The 26,686-nt window shown below is 49.8% G+C and overlaps 1 protein-coding gene across 2 annotated transcripts in view; it reads right to left on the reverse strand.

The window, feature by feature from the left end:
• LOC134934737 (E3 ubiquitin/ISG15 ligase TRIM25-like) overlaps nucleotides 1-26,686 on the reverse strand; it is a 45,062-nt gene that overhangs the window by 12,722 nt on the left and 5,654 nt on the right. The window contains exon 2 of one of the 2 annotated variants that reach the window (XM_063930102.1): nucleotides 23,146-23,250. The exons of the other annotated variant lie outside the window; for it this stretch is intronic. The gene's annotated coding sequence lies outside the window, so the exon portion shown is untranslated. The remainder of the gene's footprint in view (nucleotides 1-23,145; nucleotides 23,251-26,686) is intronic. 2 annotated transcript variants of the gene reach the window in all.

Here is a 26,686-nt window from a genome sequence, read left to right on the forward strand (position 1 = left end):
GTCTGCTGAGGAAGTCCGCTTCCCAGTTGTCCACACCTGGAATGAAGACAGCTGACAGAGCGCTTACGTGATTTTCCGCCCAGCGAAGAATCCTGGTGGCCTCAGCCATCGCGACTCTGCTCCTTGTCCCGCCTTGGCGGTTTACATGAGCCACTGCTGTGACATTGTCTGATTGAATCAGAACCGGTAGACTGCGAAGGAGTGTCTCCGCTTGTCGAAGGCCGTTGTATATGGCCCTTAATTCCAGCACTTTGATGTGTAGACAGGCCTCCTCGCTTGACCACAGTCCCTGAAAATTTCTTCCTTGCGTGACTGCTCCCCAACCTCGGAGTCTCGCGTCCGTGGTCACCAGAACCCAATTCTGAATGCCGAACCTGCGACCCTCTAGAAGGTGAGCACTGTGCAGCCAGAGGAGAGATACTCTGGCCCTGGGGGACAGTAATATCATCTGATGTATTTGTAGATGGGACCCGGACCACTTGTCCAGAAGGTCCCACTGGAAAGTCCTCGCATGAAACCTGCCGAAGGGGATGGCCTCGTAGGCTGCCACCATTTTCCCCAGAACTCGAGTGCATTGATGAACTGACACTCTTTTTGGCATTAATAGGTCTCTGACCATGGTCTGGAGATCCTGAGCTTTTTCCGACGGGAGAAAGACCTTTTGTTCCGTGTCCAGAATCATGCCTAGGAACAACAGTCGAGTCGTTGGACCCAATTGAGACTTTGGCAGATTGAGAATCCAACCGTGCTGCTGCAGCACTCTCAGGGAGAGCGACACGTTTTCCAGCAACTGATCTTTTGATCTCGCCTTTATCAGGAGATCGTCCAAGTACGGGATAATTGTGACTCCTTGTTTGCGCAGGAGCACCATCATTTCCGCCATCACCTTGGTGAAAACCCTCGGTGCCGTGGAAAGCCCAAACGGCAACGTCTGAAACTGGTAATGACAATACTGTACAGCGAATCTCAGGTACGCCTGATGATATATGGGGACATGAAGGTATGCATCCTTTATGTCTAGTGACACCATAAAATCCCCCCCCTTCCAGGCTGGAGATAACTGCTCGGAGAGATTCCATCTTGAACTTGAACCTCTTTAAATATAGGTTCAGGGATTTTAGATTCAGAATGGGTCTGACCGAGCCATCCGGCTTCGGGACCACAAATAGGGTTGAATAATACCCTTTTCCCTGTTGGGCCAGAGGAACCCTGACAATCACTTGCTGCTGGCAAAGCGTTTGAATTGCAGCTAACACTACTTCCCTCTCTCGGGGAGAAGCTGGTAAGGCCGACTTGAAAAATCAGCGAGGGGGCACATTTCGAATTCCAGTCTGTATCCTTGGGAAACAATTTCCATCGCCCAAGGGTCTACGTCTGACCGAACCCAGACCTGGCTGAACAATCGAAGGCGCGCCTCCACCGGTACGGACTCCCATAGGGGAGCCCCAGCGCCATGCGGTGGATTTTGCAGAAGCCGGGGAGGACTTCTGCTCCTGAGAACTGGCCGAACAAGGTGCTCTCTTCCCTCTACCCTTACCTCTGGCAAGGAAGGAGCCCCGACCTCTTCTGGGCTTATGCGACCGAAAGGACTGCATCTGAAACTGTGGAGTTTTCTTTTGCTGTTGGGGAACAAAAAGGTAGATTTACCCGCGGTAGCTGGGGGAACCAGGTCCGCGAGCCCCTCCCCAAACAACACGTCCCCCTTATAGGGTAAAATCTCCATATGCTTTTTTGAGTCCGCATCACCCGTCCATTGGCGGGTCCATAAGGATCGTCATGCTGAAATAGCCATGGCATTGGCTCTGGAGCCCAGCAATCCAATGTCTCTGAGAGTCTCTCATATATAAGACTGCATCCTTAATATGAGCTAAGGTTAACAAAATGGTATCCCTGTCTAGGGTATCAAGGTCAGCTGACAAGGTATCTGTCCATGCTGCCACTGCGCTACATACCCATGCCGACGCTATTGCCGGTCTGAGCATAAAATAAGAATTTACTCACCGGTAATTCTATTTCTCGTAGTCCGTAGTGGATGCTGGGGACTCCGTCAGGACCATGGGGAATAGCGGCTCCGCAGGAGACAGGGCACAAAATTTAAAAGTTTGACCACTAGGTGGTGTGTACTGGCTCCTCCCCCTATGACCCTCCTCCAAGCCTCAGTTAGGATACTGTGCCCGGACGAGCGTACACAATAAGGAAGGATTTTGAATCCCGGGTAAGACTCATACCAGCCACACCAATCACACCGTACAACTTGTGATCTGAACCCAGTTAACAGTATGATAACGTAGGAGCCTCTGAAAAGATGGCTCACAACAATAAACAACCCGATTTTTTTGTAACAATAACTATGTACAAGTATTGCAGACAATCCGCACTTGGGATGGGCGCCCAGCATCCACTACGGACTACGAGAAATAGAATTACCGGTGAGTAAATTCTTATTTTCTCTGACGTTCTAGTGGATGCTGGGGACTCCGTCAGGACCATGGGGATTATACCAAAGCTCCCAAACGGGCGGGAGAGTGCGGATGACTCTGCAGCACCGAATGAGAGAACTCCAGGTCCTCCTTAGCCAGGGTATCAAATTTGTAGAATTTTACAAACGTGTTCTCCCCTGACCACGTAGCTGCTCGGCAGAGTTGTAATGCCGAGACCCCTCGGGCAGCCGCCCAAGATGAGCCCACCTTCCTTGTGGAGTGGGCATTGACAGATTTAGGCTGTGGCAGGCCTGCCACAGAATGTGCCAGTTGAATTGTGCTACAAATCCAACGAGCAATCGTCTGCTTAGAAGCAGGAGCACCCAGCTTGTTGGGTGCATACAGTATAAACAGCGAGTCAGATTTTCTGACTCGAGCCGTCCTTGAAATATATATTTTCAATGCTCTGACAACGTCCAGCAACTTGGAATCCTCCAAATCGCTAGTAGCCGCAGGCACCACAATAGGCTGGTTCAGGTGAAACGCTGATACCACCTTAGGCAGAAAATGAGGACGCGTCCTCAATTCTGCCCTGTCCGAATGGAAAATCAGATATGGGCTTTTATACGATAAAGCCGCCAATTCCGACACTCTCCTGGCTGAAGCCAGGGCCAGTAGCATGGTTACTTTCCATGTAAGATATTTCAAATCTACTGATTTGAGTGGCTCAAACCAATGGGATTTGAGAAAATCCAAAACTACATTGAGATCCCACGGTGCCACTGGGGGCACAACCGGGGGTTGTATATGTAGTACTCCTTTTACAAAAGTCTGGACTTCAGGAACTGAAGCCAATTCTTTCTGGAAGAAAATCGACAGGGCCGAAATTTGAACCTTAATGGACCCTAATTTGAGGCCCATAGATAATCCTGTTTGCAGGAAATGTAGGAATCGACCCAGTTGAAATTCCTCTGTCGGGGCCTTCCTGGCCTCACACCATGCAACATATTTTCTCCAAATGCGGTGATAATGTTGTGCAGTCACCTCCTTCCTGGCTTTGACCAGGGTAGGGATGACCTCTTCCGGAATGCCTTTTTCCCTTAGGATCCGGCGTTCAACCGCCATGCCGTCAAACGCAGCCGCGGTAAGTCTTGGAATAGACACGGTCCCTGCTGAAGCAGATCCCTTCTTAGAGGTAGAGGCCACGGATCTTCCGTGAGCATCTCCTGAAGTTCCGAGTACCAAGTCCTTCTTGGCCAGTCCGGAGCCACTAGTATCGTTCTTACTCCCCTTTGCCGTATAATTCTCAGTACCTTGGGTATGAGAGGCAGAGGAGGGAACACATACACTGACTGGTACACCCATGGTGTTACCAGAGCGTCCACAGCTATTGCCTGAGGGTCTCTTGACCTGGCGCAATACCTGTCCAGTTTTTTGTTGAGGCGGGACGCCATCATGTCCACCATTGGTCTTTCCCAATGGACTACAATCATGTGGAAGACTTCTGGATGAAGTCCCCACTCTCCCGGGTGAAGATCGTGTCTGCTGAGGAAGTCTGCTTCCCAGTTGTCCACTCCCGGGATGAACACTGCTGGACAGTGCTATCACATGATTTTCCGCCCAGCGAAGAATCCTTGCAGCTTCTGCCATTGCCCTCCTGCTTCTTGTGCCGCCCTGTCTGTTTACGTGGGCGACTGCCGTGATGTTGTCAGACTGGATCAACACCGGCTGACCCTGAAGCAGAGGTTTTGCCAGGCTTAGAGCATTGTAGATTGCTCTTAGTTCCAGTATATTTATGTGAAGAGACGTTTCCAGGCTTGACCACACGCCCTGGAAGTTTCTTCCTTGTGTGACCGCTCCCCAGCCTCTCAGGCTGGCATCCGTGGTCACTAGGACCCAGTTCTGTATGCCGAATCTGCGGCCCTCTAACAGATGAGCACTCTGCAACCACCATAGCAGAGAGACCCCCATTTTTCCCAGGACTCTTGTGCATTGATGCACAGACACTGTCCCTGGTTTTAGGAGGTTCCTGACGAGTTCGGATAACTCCCTGGCTTTCTCCTCCGGAAGAAATACCTTTTTCTGAACAGTGTCCAGAATCATCCCTAGGAACAGCAGACGTGTCGTCGGGATCAGTTGGGATTTTGGAAAATTCAGAATTCACCCGTGCTGTTGGAGCACTACTTGAGTTAGTGCTACTCCGACCTCCAGCTGTTCTCTGGATCTTGCCCTTATCAGGAGATCGTCCAAGTAAGGGATAATTAATACGCCTTCTCTTCGAAGAAGGATCATCATTTCGGCCATTACCTTGGTAAAGACCCTGGGTGCCGTGGACAATCCAAACGGCAGCGTCTGAAACTGATAATGACAGTTTTGTACCACGAACCTGAGGTACCCTTGGTGTGAAGGGCAAATTGGGACATGAAGGTAAGCATCCTTGATGTCCAAGGACACCATAAAATCCCCTTCTTCCAGATTCGCTATCACTGCTCTGAGTGACTCCATCTTGAACTTGAATTTTTGTATGTACAGGTTCAGAGATTTCAGATTTAGGATAGGTCTTACCGAGCCGTCCGGCTTCGGTACCACAAATAGCGTGGAGTAATACCCCTTTCCCGGTTGTAGAAGGGGTACCTTGATTATCACCTGCTGAGAATACAGCTTGTGAATGGCTTCCAATACCGTCGCCCTGTCTGAGGGAGACGTTGGCAAAGCAGATTTTAGGAACCGGCGAGGGGGAGACTTCTCGAATTCCAACCTGTAACCCTGAGATACTACCTGCAGGATCCAGGGGTCCACCTGCGAGTGAGCCCACTGTGCGCTGAAATTCTTGAGGCGACCCCCCACCGCCCCCGAGTCCGCTTGTAAGGTCCCAGCGTCATGCTGAGGCCTTGGCAGAAGCCGGGGAGGACTTCTGCTCCTGGGAAGGGGCTGCTTGCTGCAGTCTCTTACCCTTTCCTTTGCCTCGGGGCAAATATGAATGTCCTTTTGCTCGCTTGTTCTTATAGGAACGAAAGGACTGCGGCTGAAAAGACTGCGTCTTTTTCTGCTGGGAGGGCACTTGAGGTAAAAAGGTGGACTTCCCGGCTGTTGCCGTGGCTACCAAATCCGATAGACCGACCCCAAATAATTCCTCCCCTTTATACGGCAATACTTCCATATGCCGTTTGGAATCCGCATCGCCTGACCACTGTCGTGTCCATAGACTTCTTCTGGCAAATATGGACATCGTACTTACTCTTGATGCCAGAGTGCAGATATCCCTCTGTGCATCTCGCATATAAAGGAATGCATCCTTTAATTGCTCTATAGTCAATAAAATACTGTCCCTATCCAGGGTATCAATATTTTCAGTCAGGGAATCCGACCAAGCCACCCCAGCACTGCACATCCAGGCTGAGGCGATTGCTGGTCGCAGTATAACACCAGTATGTGTGTATATACTTTTTAGAGTATTTTCCAGCCTCCTATCAGCTGGATCCTTGAGGGCGGCCGTATCAGGAGACGGTAACGCCACTTGTTTGGATAAACGTGTGAGCGCCTTGTCCACCCTAGGGGGTGTTTCCCAGCGCGCCCTAACCTCTGGCGGGAAAGGGTATAACGCCAATAACTTCTTTGAAATTAGCAGTTTTTTATCAGGGGTAACCCACGCTTCATCACACACGTCATTCAATTCCTCTGATTCAGGAAAAACTACAGGTAGTTTTTTCAGACCCCACATAATACCCCTTTTTGTGGTACTTACAGTATCAGAGATATGCAAAGCCTCCTTCATTGCCGTGATCATATAACGTGTGGCCCTACTGGAAAATACGTTTGTTTCTTCACCGTCGACACTAGATTCGGTGTCCGTGTCTGGGTCTGTGTCGACCGACTGAGGCAAGGGGCGTTTTACAGCCCCTGACGGTGTTTGAGACGCCTGTACAGGTACTAACTGGTTTGCCGGTCGTCTCATGTCGTCAACCGACTTTTGCAGCGTGCTGACATTATCACGTAATTCCATAAACAAAGCCATCCATTCCGGTGTCGACTCCCTAGGGGGTGACATCACCATTACCGGCAATTGCTCCGCCTCCACACCAACATCGTCCTCATACATGTCGACACACACGTACCGACACACAGCAGACACACAGGGAATGCTCTGATAGAAGACAGGACCCCACTAGCCCTTTGGGGAGACAGAGGGAGAGTTTGCCAGCACACACCAAAGCGCTATAATTATATAGGAACAACCTTATATAAGTGTTGTTTCCTTATAGCTGCTTAAATATATATAATATCGCCAAAAAATGCCCCCCCCTCTGTTTTTTACCCTGTTTCTGTAGTGCAGTGCAGGGGAGAGCCTGGGAGCCTTCCTAGCAGCGGAGCTGTGTAGGAAAATGGCGCTGTGTGCTGAGGAGATAGGCCCCGCCCCCTATTCCGGCGGGCTCTTCTCCCGGTTTTTCTGAGACCTGGCAGGGGTGAAATACATCCATATAGCCTCATGGACTATATGTGATGTATTCTTTTTAGCCAGAAAGGTATTAACATTGCTGCCCAGGGCGCCCCCCCCAGCGCCCTGCACCATCAGTGACCGCCGGTGTGAAGTGTGCCTGAGCGCAATGGCGCACAGCTGCAGTGCTGTGCGCTACCTCATGAAGACTGAAAAGCCTTCAGCCGCCGGTTTCTGGACCTCTTCTTACTTCGGCATCTGCAAGGGGGTCGGCGGCGCGGCTCCGGTGACTTTCCATCCAGGCTGTACCTGTGATCGTCCCTCTGGAGCTAGTGTCCAGTAGCCTAAGAAGCAAATCCATCCTGCACGCAGGTGAGTTCACTTCTTCTCCCCTAGGTCCCTCGTTGCAGTGAGCCTGTTGCCAGCAGGACTCACTGAAAATAATAAAACTATCAAAACTTTTACTCTAAGCAGCTCTTTATGAGAGCCACCTAGATTGCACCCTGCTCGGACGGGCACAAAAACCTAACTGAGGCTTGGAGGAGGGTCATAGGGGGAGGAGCCAGTACACACCACCTAGTGGTCAAACTTTTACATTTTGTGCCCTGTCTCCTGCGGAGCCGCTATTCCCCATGGTCCTGACGGAGTCCCCAGCATCCACTAGGACGTCAGAGAAATAGACTTTAAAGTAGTCTCCTGCCTGCGGTCTGCAGGATCCTTTTGGGCCGCAGTGTCCGGAGACGGAAGCGCCACCTTCTTGGACAGGCGTGTTAAAGCCTTGTCCACACTGGGAGAGGATTCCCAACGTACCCTGTCCTGTGTAGAGAAAGGGTATGCCATAAGAACACTTTTGGGAATCTGCAGTCTCTTATCTGGAGATTCCCAAGCTTTTTCAAATAACTTGTTAAGTTCATGGGATGGGGGAAAGGTTACCTCAGGCTTCTTCCCCTTAAACATGTGTACCAACGTGTCGGGAACAGAGGGTTCATCAGTGATATGCAAAACATCCTTTATTGCAATAATCATACACTGAATACTTTTTGTCACCCTAGGGTGCAATCTAGCTTCATCATAGTCGACACTGGAATCAGAGTCCGTGTCAGTATCTGTGTCCACAATTTGTGACAAGGGACGCTTCTGAGACCCCGACGTGCCCTGTGAGTCGGTGCAATCTGTGGATTGACCCCCTGATGCCTCCCCTGATTCAGCCTTATCAAGCCTCTTATGCAATGATGCTACACTTGCATTTAACACGCCACATATCCATCAATTCCTGAGTCGGCACTGCCGACGGGGACACACCACTCATCTGCTCCACCTCCTCCTTGGATAAGCCTTCCACTTCAGACATACCGACACGCACGTACCGACACTCCACACACACAGGGATATAACTATAAGGGGACAATTCCCCAACCAGGCCCTTTAGAGAGACAGAGAGAGAGTATGCCAGCACACACCCAGTGCCAAACTGACACTGGAATAAACCCAGATAGCGCTTTTATCAAATAATATATATCTTTTCCCACTCACTGCGCCTGTTATGTGCCCCCCTTCTCTTTTTCAGCCCTCTAATGTGTCCAGCAGGGGAGAGCCTAGGGAGCCAGCATTCTCTGCAGCTTCTGTGGAGAAAATGGTGCTGGTTAGTGCTGAGGGATCAAGCTCCGCCCCCTCCAGCGGCGGGCTTCGGTCCCGCTTCAATTTTCATAAAAATGGCGGGGGATCATCTATTTGCTGCCTCCGCAGCCTAATATATACCTTTGTGCCAAAAACGAGGTGTATTGCTGCCCAGGTCGCCCCCCCTGCGCCCATCTGTGTCTGTGTGTGTGTGTGTGTGTGTGTGTTGTGTGGGAGCAGTCTTCTGCCGCCTTGAAGTCTTCTTTTCTTCTCATACTCACCCGGCTTCTATCTTCCGGCTCTGCGAGGAGGAATGGCGGCGCAGCTCCGGGACGAACTCCAGGGTGAGACCTGTGTTCCGACTCCCTCTGGAGCTAATGGTGTCCAGTAGCCTAAGAAGCAGAGCCCATCATTTAAGTAGATCTGCTTCTCTCTCCTCATCCCACGATGCAGGGAGCCTGTTGCCAGCAGTGCTCCCTGAAAATAAAAACTAACAAAGTTCTTTTAAACAGAAAACTCGGGAGAGCTCCCTGTAATGCACCCTATCTCCTCTGGGCACAAGATCTAACTGAGGTCTTAAGGAGGGGCATAGAGGGAGGAGCCAGTGCACACCCATACTCAAAGTTCTTTATAGGTGCCCATGTCTCCTGCGGAGCCTGTCTATACCCCATGGTCCTTACGGAGTCCCCAGCATCCTCTAGGACATAAGAGAAAGGATATGCCATAATAATTCTCTTGGGAATCTGCAGTTTCTTGTCTCGAGTTTCCCAAGCTTTTTCAAATAATGCGTTCAGCTCATGAGATGGGGGAAACATTACCTCAGGTTTCTTTTCCTTAAACATGCAGACCCTCGTGTCAGGGACAGAGGGGTCTTCTGTGATATGCAAAACATCCTTTATTGCAATAATCATATAACGAATACTCTTGGCCACCCGTGGGTGTAACCTCGCATCATCATAGTCAACACTGGAGTCAGAACCCGTGTCGGTATCAGTGTCTGCTACTTGGGAAAGGGGACGTTTATGAGACCCCGAAGGGCCTTGTGCCATAGTCAAAGCCATGGATTGACTCCCTGCTATTTCCCTGGACTCTGTTTTGTCCAATCTTTTATGTAATAAAGTCACATTTGCATTTAAAACATTCCACATATAAAACCAATCAGGCGTCGGCGGTGCCGACGGAGACACCACAATCATCTGCTCTGCCTCCTCCCTAGACGAGCCTTCCGCTTCAGACATGCCGACACATACGTACTGACACCCCCACACACACTGGGATATACAAATATGGGGACAGCCCCCCAATAAGGCCCTTTGGAGAGACAGAGAGAGAGTGTAAGCCAGCACACACCCAGCGCCACTGGACACTGGAACCAAATCCCAGTCTGTACAGCGCTTTTATAGATAAATAATACACTTACTGCGCCAATTAAATGTTCCCCCCCCCCCCCCCCCCTCTTTTTTGCCCTCTGTACTTGCTCAGCAGGGGAGAGTCCGGGAGCAGCTTCTCTGCAGCGTGCTGTGGAGAAAATGGCGCTGGTTAGTTCTGGAGGATCAAGCTCCGCCCCCTCGACGGCAGGCTTCGGTCCCGCTCAAATTCTTTATACTGGCGGGGGTCTTCTAATATACTGCCTCCGCAGTATCTAACATGCTAGCCAGTGTCCCTTGAGGTTATTATTGCTGCCCAGGGCGCCCCCCCCCTGCGCCCTTACAGTGCCTTCTGTGTGTGTGAGTAATGGCTGCGCGGTACCTCAGTGAAGATCTGAAGTCTTCTGCCGCCTGTGAAGTCTTCTTTCTTCTTATACTCACCTGGCTTCTATCTTCCAGCTCTGTGAGGAGGACAGCGGCGCGGCCCAGGGACGAACAGCGAGGACAACACCTGTGTTCCGACCCTCTGGAGCTAACGGAGTCCAGTAGCCTAAGAAGCAGAGCCTATCAGTTAAGTAGGTCTGCTTCTCTCCCCTCAGTCCCACGATGCAGGGAGTCTGTTGCCAGCAGTGCTCCCTGAAAATAATAAACCTAACAAAAGTCTTTTCAGAGAAACTCAGTAGAGCTCCCCTGCAGTGCATCCAGTCTCCTCTGGGCACAGGATCTAACTGAGGTCTGGAGGAGGGGCATAGAGGGAGGAGCCAGTGCACACCCATCTAAAGTCTTTAGAGTGCCCATGTCTCCTGCGGAGCCCGTCTAAACCCCATGGTCCTTACGGAGTCCCCAGCATCCTCTAGGACGTAAGAGAAATAAAATATCACTTAGCTTCCTGTATACGATCCTTTGTGACAGGGCCCTGTGTCGACCAGGAGTTGACTTTCGCAGTATTCTAATCTTGGCAAGAAAAGAATAAACATTCGGACTCCTTGAGAGGATCTGAGAAACTCGTCACGGCCGACCTAGAGCTTCATTAACAGAGCGACCAGCACATGAGAAGGAGTACTATTACTTAAGCATTCATTATAAATCATAATATGAATATACGGGTTCACTATGGCTGGCCGGCGGTCGGGCTCCCGGCGACCAGCATCCCGGCGCCGGGAGCCCGACCGCCGGCTTACCGACAGCTTGGCGAGCGCAAATGAGCCCCTTGCGGGCTCGCTGCGCTCGCCACGCTACGGGCACGGTGGCGCGCTACGCGCGCCACACTATTTTATTCTCCCTCTATGGTGGTCGTGGACCCCCACGAGGGAAAATAAGTGTCGGTATGCCGGCTGTCGGGCTCCCGGCGCCGGTATACTGAGCGCCGGGAGCCCGACCGCCGGCAAACAGAGGACCACCCGAATATACATAATGTTATACACAATTTTACACACATATATATATATATATATATATATAAAGATTTTACACACCGGTAAATCTATTTCTCGTAGTCCGTAGTGGATGCTGGGGACTCCGTAAGGACCATGGGGAATAGCAGCTCCGCAGGAGACTGGGCACAGCTAAGAAAGATTTAGGACTACCTGGTGTGCACTGGCTCCTCCCACTATGACCCTCCTCCAGACTTCAGTAAGGATACTGTGCCCGGAAGAGCTGACACAATAAGGAAGGATTTTGAATCCCGGGTAAGACTTATACCAGCCACACCAATCACACCGTATAACTCGTGATAATATACCCAGTTAACAGTATGAACACAACAGAGCCTCTCAAAAGATGGCTCAACAATAACCCTTGTAGTTAACAATAACTATATACAAGTATTGCAGACAGTCCGCACTTGGGACGGGCGCCCAGCATCCACTACGGACTACGAGAAATAGATTTACCGGTGAGTAAAATCTTATTTTCTCTGACGTCCTAGTGGATGCTGGGGACTCCGTAAGGACCATGGGGATTATACCAAAGCTCCCAAACGGGCGGGAGAGTGCGGATGACTCTGCAGCACCAAATGAGAGAACTCCAGGTCCTCCTCAGCCAGGGTATCAAATTTGTAGAATTTTGCAAACGTGTTTGCCCCTGACCAAGTAGCAGCTCGGCAAAGTTGTAAAGCCGAGACCCCTCGGGCAGCCGCCCAAGAAGAGCCCACTTTCCTCGTGGAATGGGCTTTTACAGATTTAGGCTGCGGCAGGCCAGCCACAGAATGCGCAAGCTGAATTGTGCTACAAATCCAGCGAGCAATAGTCTGCTTTGAAGCAGGAGCACCCATCTTGTTTGGTGCATACAGGATAAATAGCGAGTCAGTCTTCCTGACTCCAGCCGTCCTGGAAACATAAATTTTCAAGGCCCTGACTACGTCCAGTAACTTGGAGTCCTCCAAGTCCCTAGTAGCCGCAGGCACCACGATAGGTTGGTTCAAGTGAAAAGCTGATACCACCTTAGGAAGAAACTGGGGACGAGTCCTCAATTCTGCCCTATCCATATGGAAAATCAAATAGGGGCTTTTGCATGACAAAGCCGCCAATTCTGACACCCGCCTTGCCGAAGCCAAAAGCATGACCACTTTCCACGTGAGATATTTTAAATCCACGGTTTTGAGTGGCTCAAACCAATGTGACTTTAGGAAACCCAACACCACGTTGAGGTCCCATGGTGCCACTGGAGGCACAAAAGGAGGCTGAATATGCAGCACTCGCTTGACATATGTCTGAACTTCAGGCAGTGAAGCCAGTTCCATTTTGGAAGAAAATCGATAGAGCCGAAATCTGGACCTTATGGAACCCAATTGTAGGCCCATAGTCACCTCTGACTGTAGGAAGTGCAGAAATCGACCTAGCTGAAATTTCTCCTTTGGGGCCTTCCTGGCCTCACAGTACGCAACATATTTCCGCCATATGCGGTGATAATGGTTAGCGTTCACTTCTTTCCTAGCTTTAAATAGCGTAGGGATAACTTCCTCCGGAATTCCCTTTTCCTTCAGGATCCGGCGTTCAACCGCCATTCCATCAACGCAGCCGCGGTACGTCTTGAAACAGACAGGCCCCCTGCTGCAGCAGGTCCTGTCTGAGCGGCAGAGGCCATAGGTCCTCTGAGATCATTTCTTGGAGTTCTGGTTACCAAGCTCTTCTTGGCCAACCCAGAACAATGAGTATAGTTCTTACTCCTCTCCTTCTTATTATTCTCATTACCATGGGTAAGAGAGGCAGAGAAGGGAACACATACACCGACTGGTACACCCACGGTGTTACCAGAGCGTCCACAGCTATCGCCTGAGGGTCCTTGACCTGGCGCAATATCTTTGTAACTTTTAGTTGAGGCGGGACGCCATCATGTCCACCTGTGGCCTTTCCCAACGGTGTACAATCATTTGGAAGACTTCTGGATGAAGTCCCCACTCTCCCGGGTGGAGGTCGTGTCTTCTGAGAAAGTCTGCTTCTCAGTTGTCCACTCCGGGAATGAACACTGCTGACAGTGCTAACACATGATTTTCCGCCCATCGGAGAATCCTTGTGGCTTCTGCCATCGCCATCCTGCTTCTTGTGCCGCCCTGTCGTGTACATGAGCGACCGCCGTGATGTTGTCTGACTGGATCAGCACCGGCCGGTGTTGAAGCAGGGGTCTAGCCTGACTTAGGGCATTGTAAATGGCCCTTAGTTCCAGAATATTTATGTGTAGGGAAGTCTCCTGACTTTTCCATAGCCTTGGAAGTTTCTTCCCTGTGTGACTGCCCCCCAGCCTCGAAGGCTGGCATCCGTGGTCACCAGGACCCAGTCCTGTATGCCGAATCTGCGGCCCCCTAGAAGATGAGCACTCTGCAGCCACCACAACAACGACACCCTGGCCCTTGGAGACAGGGTTATCCGCCGATGCATCTGAAGATGCGACCCGGACCACATGTCCAACAGATCCCACTGGAAAATCCTTGAATGGGACCTGGCGAATGGAATTTCTTCGTAAGAAGCTACCATCCTTCCCAGGGCTCGCGTGCATTGATGCACCGACACCTGTATACGTATTAGGAGGTCTCTGTCTAGAGACGACAACTCCTTGGACTTCTCCTCCGGGAGAAACCCTTTTTATCCTGTTCTGTGTCCAGAACCATACTCAGGAACAGTAGACGCGTCATAGGAACCAGCTGCGACTTTGGAATATTCAGAATTCAGCCGTGCTGTTGTAGCACTTCCCGAGATAGTGCTACTCCGCCGAACAACTGCTCCCTGGACCTCGCCTTTATAAGGAGATCGTCCAAGTACGGGATAATTATTTCGGCCATTACCTTGGTAAATACCTCGGTGCCGGGGACAGACCAACGGCAACGTCTGGAATTGGTAATGACAATCCTGTACCACAATTTTGAGGTACTCCTGGTGAAGAGGGTAAATAGGGACATGCAGGTAAGCATCCTTGATGTCCAGTGATACCATCCAGGCTTGCAATAATTGCCCTAAGCGATTCCATTTCGAACTTGAACCTTCGTATATAAGTGTTCAAGGCTTTAAATTTTAGAATGGGTCTCACCGAACCGTCTGGTTTCGGTACCACAACATTTTGGAATAGTAACCCCGGCCTTGTTGAAGGAGGGGTACCTAGATTTCATCTGCTGGAAGTGCAGCTTGTGAATTGCCGCCAGTACTACCTTTCTCCGAGGGCAGCAGGCAAGGCTGAGGTGAGGTTACGGCGAGGGGGAGTCGCCTCGAACTCCAGCATGTATCCCTGTGATACTATTTGCAGAACCTAGGGATCCACCTGTGGGCAAACCCACTGGTCCATGAAGTTCCCGAGACGCGCCCCTACCGCACCTGTCTACACCTGTGGAGCCCCAACGTCAAGCGGTGGACTCAGAGGAAGCGGGGGAAGATTTTTGATCCTGGGAACTGGCTGCTGGTGCAGCTTTTTCCTTCTTCCCTTGTCTCTGTGCAGAAAGGAAGCGCCTTTGACCCGCTTGCTTTTCTGAAGCCAAAAGGACTGTACCTGAAAATACGGTGCTTTCTTAGGCTGTGAGGAAACCTGAGGTAAAAAAAAAATTCTTCCCAGCTGTTGCTGTGGATACGAGGTCCCAGAGACCATATCCAACAATTCCTCACCCTTATAAAGGCAGAATCTCCATGTACCTTTTATAGGCAGCATCACCTGTCCACTGCCGGGTTTCTAATACCCTCCTGGCAGAATGGACATTGCATTAATTCTGGATGCCAGCCGGCAAATATCCCTCTGTGCATCCTTTATATATAAGACGACGTCTTTAATATGCTCTATGTTAGCAAAATATTATCCCTGTCTTAGAGTATTAATATTATCTGACTGGGTATCAGACCACGCTGCAGCAGCACTATTTATGCTGAGGCGATTGCAGAGCTCAGTATATAACCCGAGTGTGTATATATACAGACTTCAGGATAGTCTCCTGCTTTTTATCAGCAGGCTCCTTCAAGGTGGCCGTAGCCTAAGACGGCAGTGCCACCTTTTTTGACAAACGTGTGAGCGCCTTATCCACCCTAAGGGATATCTCCCAACGTGACCTATCCTCTGGCGGGAAAGGGTACGCCATTAGTAACTTTTTAGAAATTACCAGTTTCTTATTGGGGGAACCCACGCTACTTTACACACTTCATTCATTCATCTGATGGGGGAACAAAACACTGGCTGCTTTTTCTCCCCAAAAATAAACCCCTTTTATGTGGTACTTGGGTTCATGTCAGAAATGCGTAACACATTTTTTATTGCCGAGATCATGTAACGGATGTTCCTAGTGGATTGTGTATATGTCTCAACCTCGTCGACCCTGGAGTCAGACTCCGTGTCGACATCTGTGTCTGCCATCTGAGGTAACGGGCGCTTTTTTGAGCCCCTGATGGCCTTTGAGACGCCTGGGCAGGCGCGGGCAGAGAAGCCGGCTGTCCCACAGCTGTTTTACAGCCTTGTAAGGAGTTGACATTGTCGTTTAATACCTTCCACCTATCCATCCACTCTGGTGTCGGCCCCACAGGGGACGACATCCCATTTATCGGCCTCTGCTCCACCTCCACGTAACCTTCCTCATCCCACATGTCGACACAGTCGTACCGACACAGCACACACACAGGGAATGCTCTGACTGAGGACAGGACCCCACAAAGTCCTTTGGGGAGACAGAGAGAGAGTATGCCAGCACACACCAGAGCGCTATATAATGCAGGGATTAACACTATAACTGAGTGATTTTTCCCCCAATAGCTGCTTGTATAAACAATATTGCACCTAAATTTAGTGCCCCCCCTCTCTTTTTAACCCTTTGAGCCTGAAAACTACAGGGGAGAGCCTGGGGAGCCGTCTTCCAGCTGCACTGGGAAGAGAAAATGGCGCCAGTGTGCTGAGGGAGATAGCTCCGCCCCTTTTTCACGGACTTTTCTCCCGCTTTTTTATGGATTCTGGCAGGGGTATTTATCACATATATAGCCCCAGAGGCTATATATTGTGATATATTTGCCAGCCAAGGTGTATTTATTGCTTCTCAGGGCGCGCCCCCCCCCCCCAGCGCCCTGCACCCTCAGTGACCGGAGTGTGAAGTGTGTATGAGGAGCAATGGCGCACAGCTGCAGTGCTGTGCGCTACCTTGGTGAAGACTGATGTCTTCTGCCGCCGATTTTCCGGATTCTTCTTGCTTCTGGCTCTGTAAGGGGGCCGGCGGCGCGGCTCCGGGACCGAACACCAATGGCCGGTTCCATGCGGTCGATCCCTCTGGAGATAATGGTGTCCAGTAGCCTAAGAAGCCCAAGCTACCACCAGTTAGGTAGGTTCGCTTCTTCTCCCCTTAGTCCCTCGCTGCAGTGAGTCTGTTGCCAGCAGGTCTCACTGTAAAATAAAAAACCTAAAATATACTTTCTCTCTAGGAGCTCAGGAGAGCCCCTAGTGTGCATCCAGCTCGGCCGGGCACAGGATTCTAACTGAAGTCTGGAGAAGGGTCATAGTGGGAGGAGCCAGTGCACACCAGGTAGTCCTAAATCTTTCTTAGCTGTGCCCAGTCTCCTGCGGAGCCGCTATTCCCCATGGTCCTTACGGAGTCCCCAGCATCCACTAGGACATCAGAGAAATTATATATATATATTAAGATTTTACTTACCGATAAATCTATTTCTCGTAGTCCGTAGTGGATGCTGGGGACTCCGTCAGGACCATGGGGATTAGCGGCTCCGCAGGAGACAGGGCACAAAAATAAAGCTTTAGGATCAGGTGGTGTGCACTGGCTCCTCCCCCTATGACCCTCCTCCAAGCCTCAGTTAGGATACTGTGCCCGGACGAGCGTACACAATAAGGAAGGATTTTGAATCCCGGGTAAGACTCATACCAGCAACACCAATCACACCGTACAACTTGTGATCTGAACCCAGTTAACAGCATGACAACGTAGGAGCCTCTGAACAGACGGCTCACAACAAGAACAACCCGATTTTTTTGTAACAATAACTATGTACAAGTATTGCAGACAATCCGCACTTGGGATGGGCGCCCAGCATCCACTACGGACTACGAGAAATAGATTTATCGGTAAGTAAAATCTTATTTTCTCTAACGTCCTAGTGGATGCTGGGGACTCCGTCAGGACCATGGGGATTATACCAAAGCTCCCAAACGGGCGGGAGAGTGCGGATGACTCTGCAGCACCGAATGAGAGAACTCCAGGTCCTCTTTAGCCAGGGTATCAAATTTGTAGAATTTTACAAACGTGTTCTCCCCCGACCACGTAGCTGCTCGGCAGAGTTGTAATGCCGAGACCCCTCGGGCAGCCGCCCAGGATGAGCCCACCTTCCTTGTGGAATGGGCCTTGACAGATTTAGGCTGTGGCAGGCCTGCCACAGAATGTGCAAGTTGAATTGTGCTACAAATCCAACGAGCAATCGTCTGCTTAGAAGCAGGAGCACCCAGCTTGTTGGGTGCATACAGTATAAACAGCGAGTCAGATTTTCTGACTCCAGCCGTCCTTGAAATATATATTTTCAATGCCCTGACAACGTCCAGCAACTTGGAATCCTCCAAATCGCTAGTAGCCGCAGGCACCACAATAGGCTGGTTCAGGTGAAACGCTGACACCACCTTAGGCAGAAAATGAGGACGCGTCCTCAGTTCTGCCCTGTCCGAATGGAAAATCAGATATGGGCTTTTATACGATAAAGCCGCCAATTCTGACACTCTCCTGGCTGAAGCCAGGGCCAGTAGCATGGTTACTTTCCATGTAAGATATTTCAAATCCGCCGATTTGAGTGGCTCAAACCAATGGGATTTGAGAAAATCCAAAACTACATTAAGGTCCCACGGAGCCACTGGGGGCACAATCGGGGGCTATATATGTAGTACTCCTTTTACAAAAGTCTGGACTTCAGGAACTGAAGCCAATTCTTTCTGGAAGAAAATCGACAGGGCCGAAATTTGAACCTTAATGGACCCCAACTTGAGGCCCATAGACAATCCTGTTTGCAGGAAATGTAGGAATCGACCCAATTGAAATTCCTCCGTGGGGGCCTTCCTGGCCTCGCACCACGCAACATATTTTCTCCAAATGCGGTGATAATGTTGTGCAGTCACCTCCTTCCTGGCTTTAACCAGTGTAGGGATGACCTCTTCCGGAATGCCTTTTTCCCTTAGAATTCGGCGTTCAACCGCCACGCCGTCAAACGCAGCCGCGGTAAGTCTTGGAATAGACACGGTCCCTGCTGAATCAGGTCCCGTCTTAGAGGTAGAGGCCACGGATTTTCCGTGAGCATCTCCTGAAGTTCTGGGTACCAAGTTCTTCTTGGCCAATCCGGAGCCACGAGTATCGTTCTTACTCCCCTTTGCCGTATAATTCTCAGTACTTTGGGTATGAGAGGCAGAGGAGGAAACACATACACTGACTGGAACACCCACGGTGTTACCAGAGCGTCCACAGCTATTGCCTGAGGGTCTCTTGACCTGGCGCAATACCTGTCCAGTTTTTTGTTGAGGCGAGACGCCATCATATCCACCTTTGGTTTTTCCCAACGGTTCATAATCATGTGGAAGACTTCTGGATGAAGTCCCCACTCTCCCGGGTGTAGATCGTGTCTGCTGAGGAAGTCTGATTCCCAGTTGTCCACTCCCGGAATGAACACTGCTGACAGTGCTATCACATGATCTTCCGCCCAGCGAAGAATCCTTGCAGCTTCTGCCATTGCTCTCCTGCTTCTTGTGCCGCCCTGTCTGTTTACGTGGGCGACTGCCGTGATGTTGTCCGACTGGATCAACACCGGCCGACCCTGAAGCAGGGGTTTTGCCAGGCTTAGAGCATTGTAAATCGCTCTTAGCTCCAGTATATTTATGTGAAGAGACATCTCCAGGCTTGACCATACTCCCTGGAAGTTTCTTCCCTGTGTGACCGCTCCCCAGCCTCTCAGACTGGCATCCGTGGTCACCAGGACCCAGTCCTGTATGCCGAATCTGCGTCCTTCTAACAGATGAGCACTCTGTAACCACCACAGAAGAGACACCCTTGTCCGTGGCGATAAGGTTATCCGCTGATGCATCTGCAGATGCGATCCGGACCATTTGTCCAGCAGATCCCACTGAAAAGTTCGTGCGTGGAATCTGCCGAATGGGATTGCTTCGTAAGAAGCCACCATCTTTCCCAGGACTCTTGTGCATTGATGCACAGACACTTTTCCTGGTTTTAGGAGGTTCATGACAAGTTCGGATAACTCCCTGGCTTTCTCCTCCGGAAGAAACACCTTTTTCTGAACCGTGTCCAGAATCATTCCCAGGAACAGCAGACGTGTTGTCGGGGTCAACTGAGATTTTGGGAAATTCAGAATCCACCCGTGTTGTTGCAGCACTACTTGGGTTAGTGCTACTCCGTCCTCCAGCTGTTCTCTGGACCTTGCCCTTATCAGGAGATCGTCCAAGTAAGGGATAATTAATACGCCTTTTCTTCGTAGAAGAAACATCATTTCGGCCATTACCTTGGTAAAGACCCGAGGTGCCGTGGACAATCCAAACGGCAGCGTCTGAAACTGATAATGACAGTTTTGCACCACGAACCTGAGGTACCCTTGATGTGAAGGGCAAATTGGGACATGCAGGTAAGCATCCTTGATGTCCAGGGACACCATAAAGTCCCCTTCTTCCAGATTCGCTATCACTGCTCTGAGTGACTCCATCTTGAACTTGAATTTTTGTATGTACAGGTTCAAAGATTTCAGATTTAGAATAGGTCTTACCGAGCCGTCCGGCTTCGGTACCACAATAGTGTGGAATAATACCCCTTTCCCTGTTGTAGGAGGGGTACCTTGACTATCACCTGCTGAGAATACAGCTTGTGAATGGCTTCCAATACCGTCGCCCTGTCTGAGGGAGACGTTGGCAGAGCAGACTTTAGGAACCGGCGAGGGGGAGACTTCTCGAATTCCAACCTGTAACCCTGAGATATTATCTGCAGGATCCAGGGGTCCACCTGTGAGCAAGCCCACTGCGCGCTGAAATTCTTGAGTCGACCCCCCACCGTTTCTGAGTCCGCTTGTAAAGCCCCAGCGTCATGCTGAGGGCTTTGCAGAACCCGCGGAGGGCTTCTGTTCCTGGGAAGGAGCTGCTTGCTGCCCTCTCTTACCCTTTCCTCTGCCTCGGGGCAGATATTACTGTCCTTTTGCCCGCTTGTTCTTATAGGACCGAAAGGACTGCGGCTGAAAAGACGGTGTCTTTTTCTGTTGGGAGGGGGTCTGAGGTAAAAAGGTGGATTTCCCGGCCGTTGCCGTGGCCACCAGATCCGATAGACCGACGCCAAATAATTCCTCCCCTTTATACGGCAATACTTCCATATGCCGTTTGGAATCCGCATCACCTGACCACTGTCGTGTCCATAAACTTCTTCTGGCAGATATGGACATCGCACTTACTCTCGATGCCAGAGTACAAATATCCCTCTGAGCATCTCGCATATAAAGAAAAGCATCCTTTAATTGCTCTAAAGTCTGTAAAATACTGTCCCTATCCAGGGTATCAATATTTTCAGTCAGGGAATCCGACAAGACCACCCCAGCACTGCACATCCAGGCTGAGGCGATGGCTGGTCGCAGTATAACACCAGTATGTGTGTATATACTTTTTAGGGTAGTTTCCAGCCTCCTATCAGCTGGATCCTTGAGGGCGGCCGTATCAGGGGACGGTAACGCCACTTGTTTTGATAAGCGTGTGAGCGCCTTATCCACCCTAGGGGGTGTTTCCCAGCGCGCCCTAACCTCTGGCGGGAAAGGGTATAATGCCAATAACTTTTTTGAAATTAGCCCTTTTCTATCTGGGTTAACCCACGCTTCATCACATACATCATTCAATTCCTCTGATTCAGGAAAAACTACAGGTAGTTTTTTCACCCCCCACATAATACCCCTTTTTGTGGTACTTGTAGTATCAGAGATATGCAAAGTCTCCTTCATTGCCGTGATCATATAACGTGTGGCCCTACTGGAAAATACGTTTGTTTCTTCACCGTCGACACTAGATTCAGTGTCCGTGTCTGGGTCTGTATCGACCGACTGAGGTAAAGGGCGTTTTACAGCCCCTGACGGTGTCTGAGACGCCTGGGCAGGTACCAACTGGTTTGACGGCCGTCTCATGTCGTCAACTGATTTTTGTAATGTGCTGACATTATCACGTAATTCCATAAACAAAGCCATCCATTCCGGTGTCGACTCCCTAGGGGGTGACATCACCATTACCGGCAATTGCTCCGCCTCCACACCAATATCGTCCTCATACATGTCGACACACACGTACCGACACACAGCAGACACACCGGGAACGCTCTATTGAAGACAGGACCCCACTAGCCCTTTGGGGAGACAGAGAGAGAGTTTGCCAGCACACACCCAAGCGCTATAATATATATGGGAACAACCCTATATAAGTGTTGTATCCTTATAGCAGCTTAAATATATTAATATCGCCAAAAAAGTGCCCCCCCTCTCTGTTTTACCCTGTTTCTGTAGTGCAGTGCAGGGGAGAGTCCTGGGAGCCTTCCTCACAGCGGAGCTGAGCAGGAAAATGGCGCTGTGTGCTGAGGAGAATAAGCCCCGCCCCCTATTTCGGCGGGCTCTTCTCCGGAATCTGTGAGATCTGGCAGGGGTTAAATACATCCATATAGCCTCAAAGGGCTATATGTGATGTATTTTTAGCCATAAAAAGGTATAATACATTGCTGCCCAGGGCGCCCCCCCAACGTCCTGCACCCTCCGTGACCGCTGTGTGAAGTGTGCTGACAACAATGGCGCACAGCTGCAGTGCTGTGCGCTACCTCAGGAAGACTGAAAAAGTCTTCTGCCGCCTGCTTCTGGACCTCTTCCATCTTCGGCATCTGTAAGGGGGGTCGGCGGCGCGGCTCCGGGACGAACCCCAGGGTGAGACCTGTGTTCCGACTCCCTCTGGAGCTAATGGTGTCCAGTAGCCTAAGAAGCCAATCCATCCTGCACGCAGGTGAGTTCACTTCTCTCCCCTAAGTCCCTCGATGCAGTGAGCCTGTTGCCAGCAGGACTCACTGAAAATAAAAAACCTAAAAAACTTTTTCTAAGCAGCTCTTTAGGAGAGCCACCTAGATTGCACCCTGCTCGGACGGGCACAAAAACCTAACTGAGGCTTGGAGGAGGGTCATAGGGGGAGGAGCCAGTGCACACCACCTGATCCTAAAGCTTTATTTTTGTGCCCTGTCTCCTGCGGAGCCGCTAATCCCCATGGTCCTGACGGAGTCCCCAGCATCCACTAGGACGTTAGAGAAATATATATATATATATATATATATATATATATATATATAATTAATACATATAAGCGGATTGTCCGGAACCCTCGGGTCCCTAGTGACATTATTGTGTTCGGAATGTGTATGACCATGTACTGAATGCCCCAGGTGTGGATCTAACAGGAAACCTTATGGTCGACAGAAAACCCAGTAGTCGTCGACAGCGGGAGCAATAACCAGGCAAAATAACATTCTTGCGACCCTGAGGGGTCCGAGGGGAGTATACGTAAATAATTTTAATAAACACTCCCCCACATATACTACCATGTCTGTGCACGAGCTACAGGCCCATGGAACCGTACTAATATATATATATATATATATATATATATATATATATATATATATATATATATATATATATATATATATACATACATACATACATACATACATACATACATACAGGCATAAGGCAGTTACAGCATGTTAATTTACACCCGGTAATAACAGTTGGTGCAGACAGGGTCACCCACATACTACTGTGTTCCCCATACAGTGTTTACTTTTGATAAGCATACAACTACCGACCTGTTGATTCTGCATCTACAGCATCGAGTACCAACAGGCGTCGGCGATGCAGACAGTGATCCCCATAGCTGATTGTGTAGACATATGTGGGCTATAGTGGGTATTCTGACAGGGAACACACAGAGAAACATGTACAGCAATGATTATATGCCTCTTTCTACAAAATAGTGCTAAATTCATTATAACACAAAAAAAATCTGTGTCCCCCTTGTTTGTACACCTTTTTGGCGGGGACAGAGAAAAAAATGGCGCTGAACACTGCTGTGAGGGCTAAGCCCCACCCCCTCTTCGGCACGCTTCAGCCCCGGTATAATATAGTTTTATATGCAGGACAGGGGACCGTATATAGTGTCTATACACTATATACCTCCTCAAATAACATATACAGGTTGAGTATCCCTTATCCAAAATGCTTGGGACCAGAGGTATTTTGGATATCGGATTTTTCCATATTTTGGAATAATTGCATACCATAATAAGATATCATGGTGATGGGACCTAAATCTAAGCACAGAATGCTTTTATGTTTCATATACACCTTATATACACAGCCTGAAGGTCATTTTAGCCAATATTTTTTATAACTTTGTGCATTAAACAAAGTGTGTGTACATTCACACAATTCATTTATGTTTCATATGCACCTTATACACACAGCCTGAAGGTCTTATAATACAATATTTTTAATAACTTTGTGTATTAAACAAAGTTTGTGCACATTGAGCCATCAGAAAACTAAGGTTTCACTATCTCACTCAAAAAAGTCCGTATTTCGGAATATTCCGTATTTCGGAATATTTGGATAAGGGATACTCAACCTGTATAATGCTGTCCAGGGCGCGCCCCCCTGCGCCCTGCACCCATGTAACCGTTGGTGTGTGGGAGCAATGATGCGCAGCGCGATCGCTGCTGTATACTGGTGGGGGTAACGTAGCCGGGGCCCGAATAGGACTTCTTGCCAGTGAAAAAATAAGATTTTACTCACCGGTAAATCTATTTCTCGTAGTCCGTAGTGGATGCTGGGAACTCCGTAAGGACCATGGGGAATAGACGGGCTCCGCAGGAGACTGGGCACTCTAAAAGAAAGATTAGGTACTACCTGGTGTGCACTGGCTCCTCCCCCTATGCCCCTCCTCCAGACCTCAGTTAGGATACTGTGCCCGGAAGAGCTGACACAATAAGGAAAGAATTTGGAATCCCGGGTAAGACTCATACCAGCCACACCAATCACACCGTATAACTCGTGATACTATACCCAGTTAACAGTATGAATAACAACTGAGCCTCTCAACAGATGGCTCAACAATAACCCTTTAGTTAGGCAATAACTATATACAAGTATTGCAGACAATCCGCACTTGGGATGGGCGCCCAGCATCCACTACGGACTACGAGAAATAGAATTACCGGTGAGTAAAATCTTATTTTCTCTGACGTCCTAGTGGATGCTGGGAACTCCGTAAGGACCATGGGGATTATACCAAAGCTCCCAAATGGGCGGGAGAGTGCGGATGACTCTGCAGCACCGAATGAGAGAACTCGAGGTCCTCCTCAGCCAGGGTATCAAACTTGTAGAATTTTGCAAACGTGTTTGCCCCTGACCAAGTTGCAGCTCGGCAAAGTTGTAAAGCGGAGACCCCTCGGGCAGCCGCCCAAGATGAGCCCACTTTCCTCGTGGAATGGGCTGTTACTGATTTAGGATGCGGCAATCCAGCCGCAGAATGCTCCAGCTGAATTGTGCTCCAAATTCAGCGAGCAATAGTCTGCTTAGAAGCAGGAGCACCTATTTTGTTGGGTGCCTACAGGATAAAAAACGAGTCAGTTTTCCCGACTCCAGCCGTCCTGGAAATATAAATTTTTAAGGCCCTGACTACGTCCAGTAACTTGGAATCTTCCAAGTCCCTAGTAGCCGCAGGCACTACAATAGGTTGGTTCAAGTGAAAAGCTGATACCACCTTAGGGAGAACTGGGGACGAGTCCTCAACTCTGCCCTATCCATATGGAAAATCAGATAAGGGCTTTTACATGACAAAGCCGCCAATTCTGACACACGCCTGGCCGAAGCCAAGGCCAATAACATGACCAATTTCCACGTGAGATATTTCAGATCCACAGTTTTAAGTGGCTCAAACCAATGTGATTTTAAGAAACTCAACACCACGTTGAGATCCCAAGGTGCCACAGAAGGCACAAAAAAGGGGCTGAATATGTAGCACTCCCTTTACAAATGTCTGAACTCCAGGCAGTGAAGCCAGTTCTTTCTGGAAGAAAATCGACAGAGCCGAAATCTGGACCTTAATGGAACCCAAATTTAGGCCCATAGTCACTCCTGACTGTAGGAAGTGCAGAAAACGACCCAGCTGAAATTCCTCTGTTGGGGCCTTCCTGGCCTCACCCCACGCAACATATTTTCGCCAAATACGGTGATAATGGTTTGCGGTTACTTCTTTCCTGGCTTTTATCAGCGTAGGAATTACTTCCTCCGGAATGCCCTTTTGCTTTAGGATCCGGAATTCAACCGCCATGCCGTCCAACGCAGCCGCGGTAAGTCTTGGAACAGACAGGGCCCCTGCTGTAGCAGATCCTGTCTGAGCGGTAGAGGCCATGGGTCCTCTGATATTATTTCTTGAAGTTCTGGGTACCAAGCTCTTCTTGGCCCATCCGGAACCACGAGTATCGTTCTTACTCCTCGTTTTCTTATTATTCTCAGTACCTTTGGTATGAGAGGCAGAGGAGGGAATACATAAACCGACTGGTACACCCACGGTGTCACTAGACCGTCCACAGCTATTGCCTGAGGGTCCCTTGACCTGGCGCAATATCTAGTTTTTTGTTTAGGCGGGACGCCATCATGTCCACCTGTGGCCTTTCCCAACGGTTTACCAACAGTTGGAAGACTTCTGGATGAAGTCCCCACTCTCCCGGTGTCGGTCGTGTCTGCTGAGGAAGTCTGCTTCCCAGTTGTCCACTCCCGGAATGAACACTGCTGACAGTGCTAAGACGTGATTTTCCGCCCATCGGAGAATCCTTGTGGCTTCTGCCATCGCCATCCTGCTTCTTGTGCCGCCCTGTCGGTTTACATGGGCGACTGCCGTGATGTTGTCTGATTGGATCAGTACCGGCTGGTTTTGAAGCAGAGGCCTTGCCAGACTTAGGGCATTGTAAATGGCCCTCAGTTCCAGAATATTTATGTGTAGGGACGACTCCTGACTTGACCAAAGTCCTTGGAAATTTCTTCCCTGTGTGACTGCCCCCCAGCCTCGAAGGCTGGCATCCGTGGTTACCAGGACCCAGTCCTGTATGCCGAATCTGCAGCCCTCTTGAAGATGAGCACTCTGCAGCCACCACAGTAGAGATACCCTGGTCCTTGGAAACAGGGTTATCAGCCGATGCATCTGAAGATGCGATTCCGACCACTTGTCCAAGAGGTCCCACTGAAAGGTTCTTGCATGGAACCTGCCGAATGGAATTTTGCTTCGTAAGAAGCTACCATTTTTCCCAGGACTCGTGTGCAGTGATGCACCGATACCTGTTTTGGTTT

Source organism: Pseudophryne corroboree, chromosome 6 (assembly GCF_028390025.1).
Source record: "Pseudophryne corroboree isolate aPseCor3 chromosome 6, aPseCor3.hap2, whole genome shotgun sequence".
NCBI lineage: Eukaryota > Metazoa > Chordata > Amphibia > Anura > Myobatrachidae > Pseudophryne > Pseudophryne corroboree.